Source organism: Leptonotus elevatus, chromosome 1 (assembly GCF_054856555.1).
Source record: "Leptonotus elevatus isolate MCC_2025b chromosome 1, RoL_Lele_1.0, whole genome shotgun sequence".
NCBI classification, from domain to species: domain Eukaryota; kingdom Metazoa; phylum Chordata; class Actinopteri; order Syngnathiformes; family Syngnathidae; genus Leptonotus; species Leptonotus elevatus.
Genome location: NC_141239.1, coordinates 6,822,055 through 6,843,071, shown reverse-complemented (window position 1 = coordinate 6,843,071; position 21,017 = coordinate 6,822,055). Strand labels below are relative to the sequence as shown.

Genomic DNA, 21,017 nt, shown 5'->3' with positions numbered 1-21,017 from the left:
ATTTGAAATTTCCTTTCAAAAGTTCCGGTGCTTTTGGAAAAGTGGAGCTGTCCTCCCCTTTTTTGTCCAAAACTTCACGAACAGTCACAAACATCATCTCAAATGTGTATCTGTCAAAAATGGGTGTGACAATTTCAGGAGGGGTTCTCGCTGTGCACTGTGAGTGGCACAAAAGAAGGGGAAGAAGAAGGAGAATGAGGCAGAAGAAGGAGAGGAAGAGGAGGAAGGAGAGGAAGAAGACTTAGAAGAAGAGGAAGAAGAAGAATGAAAAGAAGGAAGATGAGAAGACATGATGGCAGAGGGGGCGAAGGGGAGGAACAAGGAAAAGGAGGATGAAGACTATTCTGTTTACAATTGTTCAAAAAAGGAGGAAGAAGAGGTAGAGGAGGAGGAAGAAGAGGTAAAAGAAGATGAAGAAGAAGAAGAAAAGGAAAAAGAAGAAAAGAAAAGGAAGTAGGAGGAGGAGGGAGAAGAAGAAAGGGAGGAAGAAGAACAAGAACAAGAACAGGATAAAGTAGGAGGAGGGAGAACAAGAAGAGAAGGAAGACAAAGAACAAGAAGAGGAACGAGGAAGAAGAGTAAGAAGAAGAGGAAGAAGAGGAAGAAGGAGGAGGAGGGGGGACAATGAAAAGGAGGAGAAAAGGAGGATGAAGAAAATTCTGTTTACAATTGTTCAAAAAGTTATGAGAAAAAAAGGAGGAAGAAGAAGAAAAGGAAAAAGAAGTAGGTGCAGGGGGAGAAGAAGAAGAAAAGGAGGAAGAAGAAGATGAAGAAGAGGTAGAAGAAGGGGAAGGAGGAGGAGGAAGAACAAGAAGAAAAGGAAGAAGAAGAACAAGAAGGACGAGGAAGAAGAGGAAGAACAAGAACAAGAACAGGAAGAAGTAGGATGAGGAGGAAGAACAAGAAGAAGAGGAAGAGGAAGAGGAGGAGGGAGAACAAGAAGAAGAAGCAAAATCATGAAAAATCAGGCCCTTTTCCCAGCTGTGGAACGCTGTGGACGTGTCCGCTGAGTACAGGAGGACGAGGAAGATGAAGGAATAGAAGCCATTAAATTCAGGTGACAATATGGATAATGGTCAGCATGAATGGTCTGGAGCCCACCTAATAATTGCACCACATGTCTCGGCCTATCGTCCATGAACCGGCAAGTAGCCTGCTAATTGAGCTATTTGTTTAGTGTTGTTAACAGGCTACCCTTGGTGGAGGTCAGCCCTCTACTGCTTCTATTTTAAATATGGAATGTAAACAAACATGACAGCTACAGGGCTTCGCATAGTCACCCCCCCCCCCACCCCCACCCCTTCGGGGTCTCAGTCTACGGACACCGCAGCTCATTCCGACACAATTTATGAAGCGGTTCCCCCGTTCCAGGCCCTCACTGTTATCTACCATCCAGCGCCGGGCAAACCTTCACTCCTTCACTCAATTACTGCCTGCCGAATGAGACATAAAGTGGGGTAATGTGCTGAAAATTAGCCAATTACCATCATTACGCTGCCATAATTGACCCTGGAGACCCATGTCCAGCAATATACACTCTGCCTCTTGGGCTGTGTGTGTGTGCGCGCGTGTTGGTGTTTCAGACCCATAATTAGGTGTAGATTGGACCTGGAGGACGGACTGTAATTCATATAATAGCAACACTCTACCAGCTGCCTGGCACCCTTTTTGTAGAGGTGAATTGCTTAGGTGCTTTTTCATGATAAATGGATAGGAAAGCTCATTTGCAAGAAATGACAATACAAAAGATGGTAGACAGAAGAACCTGAACTGAATTGTTTGTTTGTTTTAGATTATTGGAGCAACTTACAACCTTATACAAAATACACAAAGCTTTATTTATTAGGCACATGTGTACAATTTCTACAAGAGCTTAGCTGTTTCATGTATGGTGCTACCTTGACTTAAGAGTTTCATTTGTTCCATGACCAAGCTTGTAAGCCAGTTTAGCATTATTAAAAAATCAAAAATCAAAATGATCATATCGTTCTCCACTGTAGTATCTGTGATTTTAAATGTGTGAGGCTTTCAGTTGGAAGTTAGTGTTGAGCTGCTGCTCGTCTATAAATGTTATGATGTATTTATTTTGTTACCATTTCTTCGATAAAAGCCATTGAAAGGGCCGTGTCTACCCTTGTGGTTACATTTAATTAGTCAACAATCTTCAGTTGTTTTATTAACTCATTCACGGCTATAGACGTCAAAAATTCATTTGAACTATTTCTATTAGTATAAAAAAAAATCCACTTTTGTTAACAAAAGTATGAAAACCTAGATTTTTTTTATTATACATTTAGAACAGATATAAAATGACTGACGTAATAAAAATAAAAATATAAAAAATTAGGCGATTACAATTTTTAATCGTAATTAATCGCATGACTTCAGTAGTTAACTCACAATTAATCACACATTTTATACCTGTTCTAAATGTACAATAAAAAAATTCTAGGTTTTCATACTCTTGTTAACGAAAGTGGAAAAAAAAAGTTAAACTAATAGAAAAACTAATAGAAATCAAATGAATTTTTGACGTCTATAGTCGTCAATGGCAGTGAATGAGTTAAGGGGACTCCAAATGTTACTCATATGACCCCTACACATCGCCCTCCAAAAAATTCCAGAGAAATTTTTTTTTTTAAATCCTCATCCATGCAAGCATGCTATGAATTGTAGACGGCTTCAATAGACACGTTGCTTTGTCCTCATTTATCTTGGCTTTTCCTTCTCTATCTTTCAATCTCTTTTTCTGCAAAACATATGTTAATCTCTCCATCTGAAGCATGTACTGTTTGGTCTTTTCACCTTGACAGGAAACAGTATGACATCCGTCAGAGGGGGAAATGGCTGCGCACTGATAAATCACGCCGTTTCATCATCTTGAGTCCATTCCTTCCATTAGGCTGACATTGCTCATTTTATTATAAAAGGCGGATGACTAACATACTGAATTCGCGAGTTTCAACTTGATTGTGTGATGGGAAGCACATTTGCAATGTGGAAGGTTTGTTTTTGTGAGAGAAACTTTATTGGCATTGACAGTTTGAGTATCCTTTTCATTTGTGATGCTCTGTTGCCACTTTGCCATTAGTGTTCTGATGACTTCCTGTCTTTTATAGATTAAGCGGTGCGGGCAAGACAATAGATTATAATTGGTGGCTGAAAGTGGTCACAATCCGTGAAGAAGTCGGAATTCTTCCAAGATTTGGGGGGAAATGTGCCTCAGTCCTTCTCAAATAGGGGGGCGGATCCCACTGCTGGGGGGCACGTGTGAACCCAGGGAAGTTGTTCAAAATGAAGTGTAATAGCACAACCACTACAGTAGATGGCAGTGGCGCTCCCCATTGACACTTGTACTTGTTTGACTTGTTTTACAGTTACAGATGTTAAAATATTAAAGAAAACTACAGCTGAATAATTTTGAAAAATTCAATAAGGAATTGTGTATTTTTACACTCAATATTGCAATTGCTATTTAATATGTGAATATTTTTTCAAGGTCCTCTTCCCATTTTTTATTTATTTTTTTAACAAACCCAAGCAATAAATTATTATGTTGACGTTTAAAGCCTGAAGCCTGCTAATCGTGTTTTTGGCATCTTTCTTCCAATTGTCAACTTCCCGAGGGCTTTTGTTTCGACTCGAGTACCAAAAAAAGCTGGATGAGGATGAGAATAGCAGTTAGCCTCGCCAGAGTTATAAAAGTTTTGAATTTTTCATTATAGATACCTTTTATTTCATTTTGACTTGTGCTTGTTTTTCCAATCAGTTTTAATTAGTTTTTAGAGGGATTTTGTTAGTTTTTTGCGAATGCTTCATTAAAAAAAAAATATATTTTTAAATTAGTTTTAGTATTAGTTTTTATAAATACATGGAGTATTTGTCAAGTAAAAGATAAAAAAAAAAAAAAAGTCATTAAGTATTGTAACTCCCAAATGAATGTTCGACCTTATGGTAACACCATAAACATTGAAAATGAACCCGAAAGCTCCTGTATGATACTATAAAAATGAAAACCAAGGCAATTTTTTGCTCAATAAACATAGTTTAAATTTTTTTTTTTTTTTTTAAAGCATTTTACTTTTAATCTGATTTTTCAATTTTAGTTTGAGTTTTTTCATTAGTCATTAACTACAATAACCTTGAGCCTCGCTAGCCACTGCAAGTCTGATCATGGCTAGTTTTAAAACATTCATACAAAAGACAGCAGGACAGGTGGTGAGGAACAAGGACAGCAAAGCGAAGCACCATCTTGTGTTTAAGTGGTAGTCAAGTCAACAATATGTGCCCTCGCTAGTCTAAACACGGCATTATCATTAATACTTGCGTTCACGGAATAATATAACCGTTTTCAGCTATCCAAGCAGGTTGACATTTCGTGCAGCACTGCCCCCTGCTGTTCACCGAAACTGACATCAAATTGCCCACGGGCTCGAAATGCGAACGTTACAGCTCACCTGTTTTCTGGGTTCGGTCACAGACGGATGATGACTTTTGTTTGAGTGACTCTGATGTGGTACACAGGTTCAAAAGCCAGATTATCCCATTTTATGCTCACATGAACAAGGAAAATGGTGCAAGGAAGATATGCAAATTGGCGTCTAATTGGCCTGTCAAGATATCGAAGCCCCATCAAGTCACTGCAAGACTGAAAGAACACTGGAGAATTCGGAAGAATACTGGATTAGTTTCAGATGCTTTTCACAGCACAATTCATTAAGCAATTTCAGTTCATGCGGGGGTGGTGGATGGGGTTGGGGGGGGTCACTCTATTGTTAAAGAACAGGTTCTTTCAGGAATCATTTTGCGCCAAGAAAAGCAATTTTCTTCATCACATCGCTTCAATTATCCCTCAAAGAGAGTGTTTCATTGTTCATGATTACCTTACACACACGCAAACACTAACATACAGGTACAGCCTACACATTCGAGGGCAACCATTTCATCACAGTAGGATTAATGGGAAATGTTGTGTGAGTCGTGTAAGTGTGAGTATATTTCAGTTCATTTAGGAAAAAAGTATTTGTGAGGTCAGGGGTTAGTGATGTTGGACCCAGTGATAATTTCGTCTGCGAAAAAATCTTTGTCCCGAAAAAAAATTTCAGACAGAAATTTAACGAAAACTAAAATCGAACCCATTCATTGCGACTATAACAATAAACTCTCACGGCCCTCGCGGGGGTCGTCCAAAACGCAAATCTGCTTCTCCTGCTGCTCCTAGCCATCGGAGTAAGAAAAAGTCGGGCTGATTCTCAGTTGGCGCCAAGTGTGATAGCAACGCAGGCTCGGTTGGGTATTCGAACCCCTTCTGCTTCTCAGGCCTCCGCGGTGGCGTTGCCCTCACACACACACACACAGCATATATAGATCTCGATGTGTCATTTGCTCACATGGAAAGTGAAGCGCAGCCTTAAAAGCTGCAGTTTCCTATCTGCTTCCATTACGAACGAGCCTGTGGGAGATTCTAGAACTCATCAGCATTCTGAGCATAGCAGATGGGCCCGAGTAACTACCATAAGTGTGATAGCCGCTGATGCTCCCTATGACTCATACATATCTTGGGTCATGCAAAAATGAGGGCAGGCATAAGCTGCTACAAAGCAGTGGCTTCCCTTCATTGGGCTCCCACAAACCACTGTAGTTAAGTTAATGATGTGCTGGATATGATAATGAGGCAGTTGCCGCCACATGACATTTCAACAAATGGAGCTCACTTTGTTCCAGACAAACACTTGCGACTCCAGTTTGGACTCTTTTGCTATTGTGCGTTATTTTTTTTAAATGGGCACCAATTATCTTATTAACAAATAATTCTCACAGTAGCCACATGCAACCTTAACACGACAACTGCAATACAAGTAAAAAAAAAAAAAATATATATATATATATATATATATATATATAGCAATCAACATATTTACAATGCATTAAAGTAAAGCATTTAATAAATGTTTATGTATGACCTTCAGAATATTTGTCCATGTCAAAATATTGGGTCATTTTTTTTCCCTATTTTAAATTATGCAAGTAATTAATTGATTAGAAAAAGAGGATGAGCGTGTGCAGTAGACAGCGAAATACGTACCTCGTCGCCTCGCAGGTGTCGACGGCGGCTGCAACATGTGTCACTCTCGTGTTACAACAGATTTGATTGCCTATTAAAATTGGAGGGAATCTAAACGTTTTCATTGCAATGTAAACACAGAAATTTCACTACAGTACGTAATTCCAGTATGAAGATCCATCCATTTCCTATTATTATTATTATTATTATTATTATTATTATTATTATTATTAACTGTTACAAAAACAGTAAAGAAAACTTACCGGACAAATTAACCCTGTACCGTCAAGCTCTCATACACCGTTTCTTTTTTTTTTTGACGTCACGAAAATTATTGCGTGAAGTATCGTACAAAATAATAGTTTTTTTATTTTGTATTTTTTTCAAAGTAATAAACGCTGCTAAAATTATCTCATCCATTTTGCTGGATAGCCCACTGTGTAGCATGCCCTGCGTTCATTGGCTCATCAATGAAACCATCGCTGATTGGTTGAAGCCCCGGCAACAGCGACAAAAGTTGAACATGTTTTAACCTTCTAGTATTGCGTCGCGGGCCTACTCGTGCACGTCTATGTGTATGCGTGCAATTTTTCACATGCACGAATGTCGCGTGTCGCCGAGGGGGAAAGGCGATTTTCGCCTTGTCGCTCTGCTTCCATAAGAAAATTAATTGAGAGCGAGCGACATCGGTTCCCGTGCGCAGAGCCCCATTACAGGTGCTCGTCAAATTTGGCGCGTAAAAAAATGTTGATTAAAAAAAAAAGCCTTTTAATTAATTAGGCGATTAATCGTGATTAATCTGATTTTTAAAAAAAATTATCGTTTGACAGATATAGCCATCTAAACCAATGCAATCAAACCTTCTTCATTATTATTCACTTGTGTTCTCCCACTCATGTAAAACGCTCACTTAGCCATAAGCATCACTACGCCACAGAACGGATATTCACTCTTGAATACATCACCTCTGAGGTAAATGTGTTTTTCTCTGACATTTCATTTGGGGAGGTTTGAACTTAATTAACATTTAGAGGTAAAATGTTACAGCCTCCCCCAAGTGATTTCATCAAATGTGTGTGTGTGTGTGTGTGTGTGTGTGTGTGTGTGTGTGTGTGTGTGTGTGTGTGTGTGTGTGTGTTTTTAAAACAATCTCATCTTGTAAGGTCTTTAAAATACAGCAATTCAGATATAAAACGAGTGGAGAGTTAACAAGGTCATAAAAATGATGAGATCCAACAAAGCCAAATATTCTCTAGAAAATACTGTGATAACAGAGAATGATTTACATATTTGACCAATTTATTCTTGCGGTTGGTAATCAAGGAACCGTTTAAAATGGCCTACGATAACTCTGCAACAAGACGTTGGCAAAAGCACAAAAGCAGCAAAGGTGAGTTTGTCAGAGAATAATGGAGTTTTAAGAGTAGCTTTGTTAGTTATTTGTTTTCATTTTTCAAAAATGCTTTGTTTTAGTTTAGTTTTTGTTTATGGAGTATTCGCATGCAAGATAAAAAGTTTTTAAAAAGTCACTACTAAGTATTGTGTGATAAAGTAAAGCAAAATTCTCGTAAACAAACGATTAAATGACAAAAAAAAATTTGGGGGCTATAATTAACAATTACAGTTGGTTTTATGAACATACGATGTACTTTCAATTATTGTTTTTCTAAAAGCACTCCCTTATTTATTAGGGTTGTCTGATACCGCTTTATTTGCAAACTACGACTACAACTATTTACTCTTTGAGTACTTACTCATTGATACCGAGTACCTATGTTTGTTGTATAAAATTTAATTTAAAAAAAATTGTGAGCAAAGACCGTTCTTTCTGATAGAGATGATGATTGTGTCAAACTGCTTCAGTATAGCGCCAACTACTGCTGAGGAGGACTTAATGCCCAATTATTATTTTTTTGTATCCAATATCTTAAAATAAGGCTTGTATCGGTCCAATACCGATTAGTTATTTTCTTTCACTAGTGAAAATGTTTTTCAATTGTAGTTTAAATTATTTTGTTACTTTTTGTGAACTAGTAACCTTGATTTGCAAATGTATAACTGTGAATATGGCAAGGTTCGCTGTATTTTCTATCAGCAGGAAGAGTATTTGACAGCGTCAAACAATCAAGAGCATTATTATTAGCAGACTTGTATTTCATATAATTAATTTAATCTCCTCCAATTGAGGTGAAGTGGAATAAAAAAAAATAATAACTCGTGAAATAAACATATTTCTGATGAATTATTGTGTCATCCAGGAATGCGAAGGCTGCTTTGTGTTTTGCGCTTAGGCGTCCGCCTTTAAAAGAGCATCCAGACAGACGTAACCTCGAATAGCATCTAGACTGTTTGATGTTGTGCATCAGACCTGCCTCGCCATTAGCTCACATAATAAGCACCAATTGGAGAACTGCAACAACTCCACAAAGGACATGAAGTAAAAGAACAAACTAGCTTTTGGGAGGACAAAAACATACCCGGTCCCTTCAGTCCTCTTGTTTGGATTTTCATGCACCCTTATACATCGTGTTCATATACTACAGTAATTTCTGGACTATAAGCCGCTACTTTTTTTTTCTTGCATTCGACCCTGCGGCTAATACAAAGGTGCGGCTTATCCATTAAATCACAAGGGGGCGCACTATAAAGGAAGCGCAAGAGCGTCAGGTAGAGCAAAACAAACCAAGTGAGCCCAAATACAGTAGGAGAGGCAAAACGAGAGCGAGACAATTTGCGCCCTCATTATGGAGAAGAAAGTCGCGGGAACATTAAAACACCTGCGGCTTACAGTCGGGTGCGGCTTATATGTGTGACAAACACGAGTATTCCTTAAATTTAGCTAGCGTGCCCATGAAATGACTCAATCTGTTCATTTTTCCGCCCATTCCTTGATCATCCATTCGCCCCCCTCCCTTCTGGTAACGGTAACGCTTCATCTATTTTTCCATCAAATTTCACAGCTCCTGCTTTGTGGGCTGAAACAATCTAATTAGCAGCTTCTGAAGCAAACTGACAGGTGTTGCTTGCTTGTCAACAAACACAGTGAAACGATCCAAACTAAAGCCAACACTGGATTTTGCGAATGATACATTTAAACAGCAAATTCATTATTTTCACGACATGAGAACCTTTCCAGCTAATATCTGACGTCCGACCTGTCAGGTTTTCATGCGCGTCAAGCCCATTTTATTTCATAGCTTCCATATTTGCCTCAAAGATTTTGCTATGCGTAATGGCTCGTGAGCTGGTCAAAACTGGTCCGCACTCGCGGCGCTGCGGCTGGAAGCATCCAGCAGTGATGTTAATGGAGCACTACAGATGCCGTGCTGCTTTCATAATGTGACACAAGCCAGCAACACGTCACGATGACAATAGCCGCACACGCAGAATTGAAGTTAGTTTAACCCTCCATGTCAATTTGACCTCATTCAATTTATAATGTCTCTAAATATAGCATTGACATCATTTGCTTTCTTCTGCTTCATGACTTCCTAATTTAATGTGGAAAAGTGGATACATATCAAATTGAAACGAAATGAGAGTCAATAAAAAGGAGGGGCCTTTGAAACGTCTTCATTTTACACTACATTTTGTATTATGCTGTTAGAAAAGCTTATTGGTCAAGCTCCAACACTTTAACAAAAAACAGATAATAACAGCTAGATATGTGAGATTGCTGACAGGGTGGACATTTTTGGCTAATGTTAGCATTTAACTCATTCACTGTCATTGACGGCTATAGACGTCAAAATTTTATTTTAACTAGTTAAACTTAAAACTTTTTTCCCCACTTTTGTTAACCTAGAATTTGATTAATCGTGAGTTAACTAGTGAAGTCATGCGATTAATTACAATTAACATTTTAATCGCCCGACGGCCCTAATTTTTTTTATAATCTTTTATTTAATTTTTTTGAAATCACGTCAGGTGAATACAATTTTAATTGTAATTAATCATGACTTCAATAATTAACTCACGATTAATCCCCAAATTTTTTTTATCTGTTCTAAATGTAAAACTTTTTTTTTTTAGGTTTTCATACTCTTATTAACAAAAGTGGAAAAAGTGGTAAACTAATAGCAGTGAATGAGTTAATGAGCACATGGTGGACTCACTTCGCAAGACAATTGCTTTGGAAGATGACTGTTTAACAAATATTATTTCTAGAATCCACAATGTATATAAGGTTTTTATATCACACATTGCATTGGTATACACTGTATACTATATAGTTTAGTTGTTTTTTTACACACCTACAAAAAAAAAATCTTCACAAACGTTGCGAAACATTCATTGATATGTTTTTCTTGACGGGGAGTACATGAGTTAAAAAAAAAATCATGGGGAAAAAAAGGAAAATACTTAAAAAAAATATATTTTTTTTAAAGGGAAATAATTATAATATAAAAAAAGCCATGCAAATGTGCAGGTACAGAACTAAATATGCATCGATGTAGATTTAAGTTGTAATGTCACCATTCACCTTTAGATGGCAGACATGGCTTAGTTGCACAATAAGCCCCCCAATTATTTTTTTGTGCGTATTTAGAATGATATGCAACACATGGTACATCAATGATATAAACATTTTGAGGGAGTTGATTTTTCTGGGGGGGGAAATGCACAAAATGAGTTCTTGCACTTAATGTTGATTTGCTGTTCAGCAGTTTTGTGCCACCCTTGAATAGTTTTCATTTTTCATTTTCAATCTGATTTAGTTATTCTGATAAGGACACTAAAGGCACTTTACAGTGATATATTGACCAATTTTCAATATCCTACACATATTGTACCCATGTGCTCTTTATGATCAATTCAACCCAAAACATTTTTAAAATTAAAATAAAACAGCAACATTTTACACACATTTGTTCTATTTTTTGACAAACTGCATAACAGCACAACATAAAATCTTCATAAAAGCAAAAGGGTCTTAACCTACCCATAAGCGGTGTGAGAACTACTGATAGTAGTTCACGCTGACCAATTCTAAATCATTTTCTTGTTGCCGTTTGCACCTTGGGCCACAATTTCTATTGTAATCATTTTTCAGGAGGTTTCAATCGCTGGAATGAAATTGACCGTCAGAGTGAAAAACAATAGCGCATTTATAGGTAAAAAGAGGGTTAAGTAAGAAGCTCACTGACCACAAGGGGTTTTAGACGTTATTTAATAATACACGAGACTCGAAACAAATGAAACAAATCAATTATTGACGGCATTACGGTGGAGACATCACAAATGTGCTATGCAGACAGAAAGTCCGGCTTCCTGCCCTTTACTACCCGACTCCCATTATCGCTAGTACATACCCTCTTCTTTCAGCAATATGAAATTCACCTCTGCCATGCACAGTGTTTTCCCATCGATTACTCCAGCATACACGCAGGCTGTCTACTTGTTTTTTTTTTCCGGGGACTATTGCAAGTCCTTCTATTTGTTGTTGTCTATAAATGCAATCAATACGCAGTACTACAGTTTTCTAGAGATTTTTGTAGTTTGTACACAATCAGACACTGGTGGCCGTTGACAACATAAAATCCAACTTATGACTTTTTCCAAAAGGAAAAGACCTAAAAGTTCATACAAAAGGTGGTGACTCTGCATATGTATGTGTATCTAGAAGTGTCCATAAAACATAGTTTTATTACCCAACACATTTACGGCTTGTGTTCTGGGAACAATGAGGAGTCGCAACAAGACGAGACCCTTGCTGTTACTTTATTTTGATAGGCCAACAACAACATTATGTTTTGAGCTGATGATTGTCAAAAAAGGGTCAGATTGACACACACTACTAGTCAAAAAAACAGCTCAATTAAACTTTGAATTTTGCTGGATTCATTGGAAAATGTCAAGCATACAAACTATACATCTCAATCGGTTTTTAAAATATTTTTGAGAGGGGAAGTAAAAACAAATAACACATACAATCTTATAACTTATAACCACATTCAAACACTGAGTTAGCACACACCTGTCATCAGTAGTCAGGTTTCCATCCAATTGTTTTGAAATTTTTAAGCGAATTGACTGAAAATGTGCAAAACGGACATGCCCCTTTCTATCTGTTCTTCTTTTGCGGATATTGAGAGGGGACTCCGCCTCGGTAGGTGGCGCTATACACCAGAGAGATGTGATCCACCAGTAATTTAAAAGAAGAAGAACAGGAAGCGACTGTGCCGTGCGATGATGTCGTATGAGTTTGCTTTTTGTAATTAGTGATAAACCGTAGCGTTTCTTTGCGGTTTTCCATCTAAAATTGCATTCATATTTGCTTCTTTAATTAATTCCAAAAATATTTCTGTTTCGTCGTCCCCCCAAACATAGCTTACTTTATCGTCCGCCATTTCTTTGTGACTACAAACATAATCCGTTCAAAATGTGCTATGTGTATCCGGTCTTGTCAGCGGTTGTTATTCGCAAAACCGGTCAACATAGCCAAAATGTGCATTTTCGTTTTTTTGACACGCTTCAAAATCCACTTCAGCTTCAGTTGAGTTTTACAGTTTATTAAGGCTGGGTTAAAACATAAATAAAAAAATCAATAATCAATTATCCTTTTTGAGCTTGATATTGATGCATAAAACCATGAATGGATTGTTTTAAAATCTCTTTTTCCCAACTATTCATAGGAAAATTGAATTTTAGAGGCCGAATTTTTGTTGTTGTATCTTATCGTTTTCTTGAAATTTACTGTTCAAATGAATTTATAAGTATTTTCTTACATTTATGAAAATACCTGATTTATTGTACGTTGAATTTATATTTACAATTATTGAATTACAATAATCTCATCCTTGCTGATGTCAATGTTTGTGTAACACTTAAGTGATTATAACATTTTACTTTCATTAATAAACTAAATAATTTACAGTTACTTCCGCCGCAAAATTATAGTTGGAATTTAATGTTTGTGGAGTTTTTATCATGTCCTTGATATTTAAGAAGAATTAATGTTCCATAATTACTCAATATTAGATTGAAGTGAATTTAATTGGGAAAAAATATATATAATTGAATTGAACTCTTGTGAATCGAAATCAAATTGATTGAGGAAATTAGAATCAATACCCAGACCTGGAGTTTTTAGAACACATTAAATGGTGGAAAAAGTTCTGAAATGATTTATCACAAAAACTTGGCAGGGGTGTGTAGACTTTTTATATCCACTGCAGACACATTTTCTTTTATACAGAAGCAAAAAAAAAAAAAAAACACATACTTCATACTTCATAAATACGCAATGATACACAACCACTGGGCAATTGTCCTGATGATAGCAAAAAAGACAAACGGGAATTGGCCCAGAAAATTGCATTCCATGCACGGGAATACTCGCCCATGTAGTTTTTTTTTTTTTTTTTTTTTGTGATGATTGCTCACACAATTTCGTTATCTATCTGTCTATTCTACATTTTCCTTCCCAGCTTGCTCTTCTTTCTCTCCAGCTATTTGTGTTCCATTACCCTTTTCTGCAGAGGAAATACTGTAGCGCGCAACAGCAGGCTATTCTGGTACCATGATGAATGGGGAGAATCTATGCCTGTTGACTGTGGTCGCGAGATAAAGAATGGGAAAAAGGAAACTGACTATTTGCTTCATGGCAACCTCGAGTCCAGCGCAACCATCCCTCATACTAATTTGATTGAGAAGGCTTGCTCAGAGCGCAGCGCTCGATCCCCGCACCTTTGCTCTAAAGGGATAGAGGGTCGGGCATCGTGGCATGCAGTCATAATTCATCCCCGCACATCATGCTTAAGGTGAGCCCACTGTGGGTAGCTTCAATGAAATGTGAGGCCGCAGGGGAGGGAAGGACAAGACATGAGTCAAAAAAAAAAAAAAGAAAAGAAGCAATGAGAACAAAGAATGGGCGAGAAAGGTGAAAGGAGCAAGAGACGCTGGGAGGAAAGGTTGCAGTGACAAAAGGCCCATGAGTGGCAGAGAAGGCGAGTGGCTAACGGTTGTTGTCAGTTGCCTCAACGCGATTAATGAGCGAGAAGAAGGACAGGCCACACCTCTGCAGTAAAACCAAACCAGGATTGATGCCACCTTCTGGAATGCTCAAGCGAGCGTTCCATATCGGCTTAAGCTCCATGTACTATTGCACTCTTTTTCCTGAGCAGTCAGACACTACTAGTTAAAACAATGACATGTTACTAGTGAGGCGAAACTATGGCAAGGTGTTTGAGCATTATTTGATATTCTTGATATCCAGCTTTGTCTTACTCCTTACTAGGAAGGCAATTTAGTATACTAGTAGAACATCTAGCAGAATGAGTGGGGCAAAACTGGTGCACTAGTACTACTAGGAACTAGGATGTGTTCCAAAAAAAGACGATTAGATACATATCTCAATACATGGGGTGTGATGACGGTTCATTTAAAAATGTAACGATTCAATTTAGTTCGAATCGGTGGGATTATGATTCAGTTCGTTACGGTACGGCTCAGTTTGATAGGGTACGATGCAATGAATTTCTTGTTGGCATTTTGATATACCGGTATATTTAAGTGGAATGGGTTCAATTCTGTACAACTCCATGCATTCTCATCTTTAAAATCAAAATCACATTTGTGTTACATCCCTACTAGGGACATAAAAAAAATTCTCAGTCAATCTATCTAGTGCTTCAGTATACAGTGGTCCCTCACTACTTCGCAGATTCACTCTATCGCGGATTTTGTTTTGGGTCCATAGCTCATCCACAAATAAAAGCTTTAAAACTAAGCTTTATTTGTTTTTACGGGAAAAAAACGCACAACATTGGGGTTGTATCTCGATATTTCACGGGTTTTTCAGAGATTATCTTCCACGCCCCTATTTTCGATAGCGAGTACCCCATAAAATTATTTATTTATGCTGCTATTTTTGTCATTTTTTACAGAAGCGTATTGCATTCACTTGAAAAAGTCTTGTTTTTCTGACTAATTGTTGGGGGAGCTTTGTTTTTTTGAGTATTTTTTTTCCTGTTTTATTGAATATTTTTCCCTGTTTTTTTTGTAAAAAAAATTCTGTTTAAAAAATATTGGAAAAAAACTGTTTTTATGAATATTTTTTTCCCGTTTTTTGGAGGGGAAAAAATCCAGTTAATTATTTTTTTTTCCCTGTTTTTCTGAATATTTTTTTCCAGCCTGTGTTTTGGAATATTTTTTAAATATTAATATTAATACTCCGAAAAAGAGAAAATAAAATAAAAAATACTCAACAAAACCCAAAACAAAGCTCCCCAAAGAAATTAGTCAGAAAAACAGGATTATTTTTTTTCAACTGAATGCAATACTCTTCCGGAATTTTTTTGTAATATTTGAGTAAATAAAAACAGCTCTTTCTTTCATTCAACACAATCTATTACATTTTTAAACAAAACGTAAAATATTTGGGAAATTAAGAAACATGTACCATGATAAAAAAAATTGTTTAAATGTTGACCTTTTTCTGCTTTTAATTCTTCTTAGCAAGTCAGTGTCCCATCACTGGTGAGCTATTTTTAGAACAGAGCCCAGTTACTTGTACATTCCGCCCCCACATCTATGCACTCACAGCAGAAGTAGAAAAACAAGTTAACTAAAGGCAATTAACTTCAAAGAGGCAACTTATTTACGCACCTCCGCAAGAAGAGCTTATTAAGGTGACGAACAGTATTAGCACTTATTGAAAAAAAATAATCGATATATTTTTTTAATGATCTCTACTTTGCGGAAATTTACCTATCGTGGGTGGACGTGGAACATATCTCCTGCGAAAAGTGAGGGAACACTGTATTTTTTTAATTTTAAAACACCGTATTAGTAGCATGCAGTTATTGCCTCACTACACTCTTAAAACAGCTGGGTCAAAACTGGATAAAATACAGGAAGTCCTCGTGTTACGTCGTACGTGACCTACATCGTTTCCACTTTACGGCGCCCGCGTCTCGTCCATAGCACCTTCTTTTTCGTTAATTTCCCACAGCAATAACACTATTTTAAAGTTGTGTTGTTGTTACCCCCAGCAACGGATGCCCATCGAGCAGGTTGGCTCGCCATCAGGCGCGTCGCATTTCCATGTTTAAGTTTGAATTAGCTCCGCTCTGCTGTCCGTCAGCAATAAATGTCTTTAAATTGGTTCTGGCTCTTCCAGGTCACGTAAATTAGGTTTTTTAAATTACTGTTAAACGGTGAAATCCGACTTCAGTTGAAATTTGAGTTACATCACCAGCGTAGGAACGGAACTCGTCCGTAACTCGAGGACTTCCTGTACTATAGCTAGCACAGTGCTGGTTCCAAAATAGACCAAGCCAATGCTGGGTTATTTCTACCCAAATATGGGTTGAGGATTTAACCCAGCGTGTGGCTGGGTTAAATCTTTTTCACCGTGTTTGGAAATGTTTTTATAGTTGTCAAACCCACGCTGAATGGGGACAGTCACACAGACAGGTTGTTGTTGTTAGCTTAGCGCCATTAGCTGCTGCTTCATGTTCGTTCAAAAAGGCATTTGCCGCGATGACGGATTTTCAGGTGAGCAGAAGAAGCCTTATTTCCCCCTCTGGGAATCCTTGCTGAATACGTTTTGATCTTCTGCCATGGAGAAAAACGACCACACTGGTTAGGACATGTTGATAGCTACTTGGTAGCTTGCTACGAGTGTGGGCCAAGCTTGGGTTGTTGCCAAGCGAGGCTGGCGGCCCACCGACCCAATCTGCAAGAGCGAGAGGCGCGATAGATGACGTAAACAGCGCGACGTGGTCGTCTATTGTGGGCTGCAGACATTTTACAGACTTTAATAAATCTATCAGACCTTTTTATCGGATGAAATGTATCGGGCCGATCAAAAATGACATATTTTCCCAAATCGGCAGATATTTGATCAATTCGATAAATATCGTGGGCGGCACGGTGGCTGACTGGTTAGCACGTCCGCCTCCCAGTGCAAAGGTTGTGAGATCAAGTCCGGGCTTCGGCCTTCCTGGGTGGAGTTTGCATGTTCTCCCCGTGCCTGCGTGGGTTTTCTCCGGGTACTCCGGTTTCCTCCCACATTCCAAAAACATGCATGGCAGGTGAATTGGACACTCCAAATTGTCCATAAGTGTGATTGTGAGTATGGTTGTTCGTCTCTGTGTGCCCTGCGATTGGCTGGCAACCAGTACAGGGTGTACCCCGCCTACTGCCCGAAGCCAGCTGGGATAGGCTCCAGCAACCCCCGCGACCCTTGTGAGGACAAGTGGTACAGAAAATGGATGGATGGATGGATAAATATCGTGCATCCGTAAAATAATTAACCCAACCTTGGGTAAAAATGACTCAAAATTCACAGCTACCTAGCGACAGTCATTCTTCGAGTGCACTGAATTGTCCTGCTGGTGGGGATTTCGGCGTACGAGTACATCAACCTCGAGCTAATATCGACTCAAGTGCTCAAACGGCTTGCCATAAACATCCGCACAAAGGTTCGCGTTGAACTACTGATTCGGTTGGAGAGGAACAAGGAGAAGAAGCACAAAGAGTTAAAAGCATACCGAGACAGTGAATCCATGGGGACAACAGCCCAACCTGTTTGCTTCGCTATAGACAATTGTTTAAAAGGAGATAAATTGGGAAGGAGCCCCGGCATTTTTCTTGAGTCTCCTTGGTAGCTATTGTGAGCGTTTCACTCACCACACACTTAAGAGGAAGAAATATAGCCAGCCGGCAGCAATGGCACAACACTGCAGCTCCTCTCAGGGCAATAGCTCGCCAGATTTGACCTTTTGCCATTCAGCAAACAAAGTGTTAATCATGGAGGCGGTGTGGGGGTGTGTGTGTGTGTGGGTGGGGGGGGGGGGGGGGTGGATATCAAAACTAGTTTGCTTTTGTCTGTTTGCTTGCTTTCGTCACCTTCGAAACCCCACCGGCTCCTCATTTAGGATTCAGTCAGTAAGTTAAGCCGTCTTGGCTAATGTTACTGTATGTGCCGAAGGTTTTACTTTATTGGCGCAGTGAAGCCCGTAAGGAGAATTTTATAAGCGTCTTCACACTCATCAAGGTCAACCGTGTTTACAGAGCAGCTCAGGCAGAGCATTCTAAAATATACGTCTGTGGCATTACAAGAAAAACATGAGAGAAATATAAAGTTCAATATCCATTTTGCATGGTTGTCAGCGTCGGGATTAATAGAAACCATTTGGCTATAATGAGCAGTTAAGTGCTCACCGCCAGAAAGGCTCTTTGTTTGCCTTGGAGTCTGGGAATAATTTATCTAATTATAACGGCGCTCTCCGTCCCGTTCTCGTCACTGTCAGCTCTGCAATCATCGCATGGCTGCCTCTTATAAGACAACACAATCAACATCTGAAAGCCTCGTCTGCAGATGAGCTTTGTAATGATGTTCGAGTGTCATCATTACATGTTAAATCATTCTGTGGCGTGTTTGAGGCCTGTTACGCTGCCAGGCGGAAATACCTGGATGGAATGGAACAGACGCGTTTGTACGCACGTGGATTTTACTCCTCGTTGACACAACGTGTTGGTATCAGAAGTTGAAGCCTTTGGGCAGAAGTTTTTTTTATAGACTTTGGATCAAGGATGGGCAAATAGGGGCCCGTGGGCCGCACATGGCCGCCAATTACCGGAGGATTTCTTAAATAACACACACTCGTGTATATTGCCACCAAAATCACCCCTGAAAAGCAGGTTTTTCCATGTGCTTGAGAATATTACGCTTCCCCAAATTGCTGGAATAAAGATTTAAAAGATACGGGGGAAAAAAAGTACAAGTGCTTTTAAGTCCAGGTTAAAACTAAGGCTCTTTTCCATGATTAAGGTCTTTCAAAGCATTTTTCAAAATCATGTTTTCGAAAAAAAAAAAAATCCTTGCACTGTACGCTCTTGAATACATTTTAGTAAGCTACAGAGGTGCGAGTAAGTCACTGTTTGTCTCAAGTCTTTGCCCTTAAGTCCTGAGTCAAGTCCAAAGTCAAGACTGACAAGTCTCAAGCCATTCATAGGTCCTACACTTTGAGTTTATTATTATTAATATTATTTCGGGTGACTATCTAAGTAGTAGCCAGGGACTCAGGAAGTGAACCCAGAGTGGTGTAACGTGTTTACAATGTGTTACCATTAGCTTACTTACCATTCTTTGTGCAACTTCAGAAGTGTGAAGTTGTTGCATCTCCGTCAGTGATCTAATCTTGGACATACTGCAATTATTTTTGTTGTTGTTGACCACCTCATAGTTTTTGTACCTAAACAACTAGTGGTGCAACGGATGACAAAAGTCATGGATCGGACTGTTTTTCGGATCAGCAAAACAATAAAACAAAATCAGATAAATAGAACTTTGTCTTCATTTATTTTATAAAATGCTTTTGCCCATAAAAATTTTAAACATATAAATTAATTCAAAATGTCTAATATGGCCGTTAGAATTTAGGAGCACTTGAAGTTGTGTTCCTAAAATCCTAATGGCCAAATTGGACATTTTGATTTTTCTCTTTTTTTTAATAAAGCAAGTGTTTTATAAAATAATTAGAAATGAAGGCAAAGTTCTATTTTTTTTTTAAATAATGAAAAATATATCTAAGTGCAATTTAAGACACATTCCCTTCATTTAAACAGGGAGAGTGGATTACAAAGTAGCATCGGTCCACAATATTGAAAACAATAAGAAAAGTAAGTGAGCCAAGCAACAGCTGTCAAACTACTGTTGCCAAACAGACACCTGATGCTAACGCTAACAGCTAGCCACAAACGCCGGAGACTTGAACAGTATCATACAATGATGGCGTAATTAACTCCGCGTCCTAAATTAGCTATTTAATATACTATCGGGGTGGCATTATGATAATGGTGGTAGAATTTTTTTTATTTCAATAAAAACTTCCAAAATGCAAGCCAAAATGTCAAAGGGAAGTCAAATTGACATTCACGCCACCATGCAGGCAGACTACAAAGTAAAATCCGCCAAGTCTGTTGCATTGGTGTCAATGTATTATTTGGTCAGTTTTATTTTGAAGTTTGACTTAGCGTAGGCGGTGTGCGTTTGCAGATTCCCTGACATGTTTGAATGACGGTGCTGTGCCAGCACAGCTCGCATACGTACGCACACACACATACCAAGACGGAACTTAATCGTTTACATACATTAGTGGAAGAATCAAGTCTTTTCAAGTCAAAGGGCTCAAGTCAGAGTGAAGTCACAAGTCATTGTTGTTAAAGTTTGTTTTAACATTTTGTCAAGTCGTCATGACTGGAGTCCAAGTCACATGACTCAATTCCACACCTCTGGTAAGCTATATTTTATTTCTTTACTTTGCTTTTAAATCTCTTTAACTCTGTGTATAACTTACTTTATAACTTATAACTTAAATGTTGTACTTTTAAGTTACAGTATGTGAAGCAAATTGAGTTACCTTGTGTTGGAAATGCGCTATATAAATGATTACATTTTTCTTCCAACTCTAGGTAATGTCTAAATACTGGTAAACTAAATAATGTAAAAATGTCTAATTTCTTAGTAAGCCTCCTGTATAATAACCTCCCTCAATTTGAGATTAAATTTTTAATTTTTTTGCAAAGAAAAAAAAAAAGTCTTACAGTAGAAAACTCACACTCATGGTTCACCTAGATTTATTTTTTCAATATTTTACTATTTTTTGTGTGTGTTGAGTATTTTTTTAGGGGAAGCCAACCCCATTTTTCATGGAAAACACATTTTAGAGGTTTATCAGCATTTTTTGACAAATTTTTGAACCCTACAAAAAAAATTTGAACAAAAATGTTTTTCTTTATTTTTGGCTAATTTACCAATGCATTGCAATGGGTGTCAATCATACACGGATTTTCACTATTGGCAAGCCGGCACGTATTTTGTCCATATTTAAAATGGCATTTTTGTCATGCCGCTAGTCAGGAAGTGCATGGTTCTATGACCGCCCCAGATGATTTAAATTGCCCATCCCTGCTCCAGATCATAATGTCCATATGCATTTCT

General features: G+C 38.2%; 1 protein-coding gene across 1 annotated transcript in view; it reads right to left on the bottom strand.

The window, feature by feature from the left end:
• clstn2a (calsyntenin 2a) overlaps positions 1–21,017 on the bottom strand; it is a 158,353-nt gene that overhangs the window by 67,522 nt on the left and 69,814 nt on the right. The window lies entirely within an intron of this gene.